Raw genomic sequence first — 4803 nt, forward strand, 5'->3', positions numbered from 1 at the left:
AAAAAACGTCGACCGTGACTCGGTTTTTTTAGCACGTACGTCAAACGTCCCAGATTTGGGTTTCCAAAGTAGGGTTCGATTTGAAGCACACTTTTACTGTTTTATGCTCTCCGTTTCTTGGAAATTCTATTCTAAATCATCAAGCCTAATCATTCCCCCCAAAACTTATAAAAAACGTCGACCGTGACTCGGTTTTTTTAGCACGTACGTCAAACGTCCCAGATTTGGGTTTCCAAAGTAGGGTTCGATTTGAAGCACACTTTTACTGTTTTATGCACTCCGTTTCTTCGAAATTCTATTCTAAATCATCAAGCCTAATCATTCCCCCGAAAACTTCCAAAAAACGTCGAACGTGACTCGGTTTTTTTAGCACGTACTTCAAACGCTTCAGATTTGGGTTTCCGAAGTAGGGTTCGATTTGAAGCACACTATTACTGTTTTATGCACTCCGTTTCTTCGAAACTCTATTCTAAATCATCAAGCCTAATCATTCCCCCGAAAACTTCCAAAAAACGTCGAACGTGACTCGGTTTTTTTAGCACGTACTTCAAACGCTTCAGATTTGGGTTTCCGAAGTAGGGTTCGATTTGAAGCACACTATTACTGTTTTATGCACTCCGTTTCTTCGAAATTCTATTCTAAATCATCAAGCCTAATCATTCCCCCGAAAACTTCCAAAAAACGTCGAACGTGACTCGGTTTTTTTAGCACGTACTTCAAACGCTTCAGATTTGGGTTTCCGAAGTAGGGTTCGATTTGAAGCACACTATTACTGTTTTATGCACTCCGTTTCTTCGAAACTCTATTCTAAATCATCAAGCCTAATCATTCCCCCGAAAACTTCCAAAAAACGTCGAACGTGACTCGGTTTTTTTAGCACGTACTTCAAACGCTTCAGATTTGGGTTTCCGAAGTAGGGTTCGATTTGAAGCACACTATTACTGTTTTATGCACTCCGTTTCTTCGAAACTCTATTCTAAATCATCAAGCCTAATCATTCCCCCGAAAACTTCCAAAAAACGTCGAACGTGACTCGGTTTTTTTAGCACGTACTTCAAACGCTTCAGATTTGGGTTTCCGAAGTAGGGTTCGATTTGAAGCACACTATTACTGTTTTATGCACTCCGTTTCTTCGAAACTCTATTCTAAATCATCAAGCCTAATCATTCCCCCGAAAACTTCCAAAAAACGTCGAACGTGACTCGGTTTTTTTAGCACGTACTTCAAACGCTTCAGATTTGGGTTTCCGAAGTAGGGTTCGATTTGAAGCACACTATTACTGTTTTATGCACTCCGTTTCTTCGAAACTCTATTCTAAATCATCAAGCCTAATCATTCCCCCGAAAACTTCCAAAAAACGTCGAACGTGACTCGGTTTTTTTAGCACGTACTTCAAACGCTTCAGATTTGGGTTTCCGAAGTAGGGTTCGATTTGAAGCACACTATTACTGTTTTATGCACTCCGTTTCTTCGAAACTCTATTCTAAATCATCAAGCCTAATCATTCCCCCGAAAACTTCCAAAAAACGTCGAACGTGACTCGGTTTTTTTAGCACGTACTTCAAACGCTTCAGATTTGGGTTTCCGAAGTAGGGTTCGATTTGAAGCACACTATTACTGTTTTATGCACTCCGTTTCTTCGAAACTCTATTCTAAATCATCAAGCCTAATCATTCCCCCGAAAACTTCCAAAAAACGTCGAACGTGACTCGGTTTTTTTAGCACGTACTTCAAACGCTTCAGATTTGGGTTTCCGAAGTAGGGTTCGATTTGAAGCACACTATTACTGTTTTATGCACTCCGTTTCTTCGAAACTCTATTCTAAATCATCAAGCCTAATCATTCCCCCGAAAACTTCCAAAAAACGTCGAACGTGACTCGGTTTTTTTAGCACGTACTTCAAACGCTTCAGATTTGGGTTTCCGAAGTAGGGTTCGATTTGAAGCACACTATTACTGTTTTATGCACTCCGTTTCTTCGAAACTCTATTCTAAATCATCAAGCCTAATCATTCCCCCGAAAACTTCCAAAAAACGTCGAACGTGACTCGGTTTTTTTAGCACGTACTTCAAACGCTTCAGATTTGGGTTTCCGAAGTAGGGTTCGATTTGAAGCACACTATTACTGTTTTATGCACTCCGTTTCTTCGAAACTCTATTCTAAATCATCAAGCCTAATCATTCCCCCGAAAACTTCCAAAAAACGTCGAACGTGACTCGGTTTTTTTAGCACGTACTTCAAACGCTTCAGATTTGGGTTTCCGAAGTAGGGTTCGATTTGAAGCACACTATTACTGTTTTATGCACTCCGTTTCTTCGAAACTCTATTCTAAATCATCAAGCCTAATCATTCCCCCGAAAACTTCCAAAAAACGTCGAACGTGACTCGGTTTTTTTAGCACGTACTTCAAACGCTTCAGATTTGGGTTTCCGAAGTAGGGTTCGATTTGAAGCACACTATTACTGTTTTATGCACTCCGTTTCTTCGAAACTCTATTCTAAATCATCAAGCCTAATCATTCCCCCGAAAACTTCCAAAAAACGTCGAACGTGACTCGGTTTTTTTAGCACGTACTTCAAACGCTTCAGATTTGGGTTTCCGAAGTAGGGTTCGATTTGAAGCACACTATTACTGTTTTATGCACTCCGTTTCTTCGAAACTCTATTCTAAATCATCAAGCCTAATCATTCCCCCGAAAACTTCCAAAAAACGTCGAACGTGACTCGGTTTTTTTAGCACGTACTTCAAACGCTTCAGATTTGGGTTTCCGAAGTAGGGTTCGATTTGAAGCACACTATTACTGTTTTATGCACTCCGTTTCTTCGAAACTCTATTCTAAATCATCAAGCCTAATCATTCCCCCGAAAACTTCCAAAAAACGTCGAACGTGACTCGGTTTTTTTAGCACGTACTTCAAACGCTTCAGATTTGGGTTTCCGAAGTAGGGTTCGATTTGAAGCACACTTTTACTGTTTTATGCACTCCGTTTCTTCGAAATTCTATTCTAAATCATCAAGCCTAATCATTCCCCCGAAAACTTCCAAAAAACGTCGAACGTGACTCGGTTTTTTTAGCACGTACTTCAAACGCTTCAGATTTGGGTTTCCGAAGTAGGGTTCGATTTGAAGCACACTATTACTGTTTTATGCACTCCGTTTCTTCGAAACTCTATTCTAAATCATCAAGCCTAATCATTCCCCCGAAAACTTCCAAAAAACGTCGAACGTGACTCGGTTTTTTTAGCACGTACTTCAAACGCTTCAGATTTGGGTTTCCGAAGTAGGGTTCGATTTGAAGCACACTATTACTGTTTTATGCACTCCGTTTCTTCGAAACTCTATTCTAAATCATCAAGCCTAATCATTCCCCCGAAAACTTCCAAAAAACGTCGAACGTGACTCGGTTTTTTTAGCACGTACTTCAAACGCTTCAGATTTGGGTTTCCGAAGTAGGGTTCGATTTGAAGCACACTATTACTGTTTTATGCACTCCGTTTCTTCGAAACTCTATTCTAAATCATCAAGCCTAATCATTCCCCCGAAAACTTCCAAAAAACGTCGAACGTGACTCGGTTTTTTTAGCACGTACTTCAAACGCTTCAGATTTGGGTTTCCGAAGTAGGGTTCGATTTGAAGCACACTATTACTGTTTTATGCACTCCGTTTCTTCGAAACTCTATTCTAAATCATCAAGCCTAATCATTCCCCCGAAAACTTCCAAAAAACGTCGAACGTGACTCGGTTTTTTTAGCACGTACTTCAAACGTCCCAGATTTGGGTTTCCGAAGTAGGGTTCGATTTGAAGCACACTTTTACATTTTTATGCACTTCGTTTCTTCGAAATTCTATTCTAAATCATCAAGCCTAATCATTCCCCCCAAAACTACCAAAAAACGTCGAACGTGACTCGGTTTTTTTAGCACGTACTTCAAACGTCCCAGATTTGGGTTTCCGAAGTAGGGTTCGATTAGAAGCACACTTTTACTGTTTTATGCACTCCGTTTTTTGGAAATNTTTGGGTTTCCGAAGTAGGGTTCGATTTGAAGCACACTTTTACTGTTTTATGCACTCCGTTTCTTCGAAATTCTATTCTAAATCATCAAGCCTAATCATTCCCCACAAAACTTCAAAAAACGTCGACTGTGACTCGGTTTTTTTAACATGTACTTCAAACATCCCAAATTAAAGGTTTCCGAAGTAGGGTTCCATTTGAAGCACACTTTTACTGTTTTATGCACTCCGTTTCTTCGAAATTCTATTCTAAATCATCAAGCCTAATCATTCCCCACAAAACTTCAAAAAACGTCGACCGTGACTCGGTTTTTTTAGCACGTACTTCAAACATCCCAGATTAAGGGTTTCCGAAGTAGGGTTCTATTTGAAGCACACTTTTACTGTTTTATGCACTCCGTTTCTTCGAAATTCTATTATAAATCATCAAGCCTAATCATTCTTCACAAAACTTTAAAAAACGTCGACCGTGACTCGGTTTTTTTAGCACGTACTTCAAACGTCCCAGATTTGGGTTTCCGAAGTAGGGTTCGATTTGAAGCACACTTTTACTGTTTTATGCACTCCGTTTNATGCACTCCGTTTCTTCGAAATTATATTCTAAATCATCAAGCCTAATCATTCCCCCAAAAACTTCCAAAAAACTTCGACCGCCAATCGGTTTTTTTAGCACGTACTTCAAACGTCCCAGATTTGGGTTTCCGAATAGGGTTCGATTTGAAGCACACTTTTTCTTTTTTATTCACTTCGTTTCTTCGAAATTCTATTCTAAATCATCAAGCCTAATCATTCC

This window comes from Cucurbita maxima, unplaced genomic scaffold, assembly GCF_002738345.1.
Source record: "Cucurbita maxima cultivar Rimu unplaced genomic scaffold, Cmax_1.0 Cma_Scf00050, whole genome shotgun sequence".
Lineage (NCBI taxonomy): Eukaryota > Viridiplantae > Streptophyta > Magnoliopsida > Cucurbitales > Cucurbitaceae > Cucurbita > Cucurbita maxima.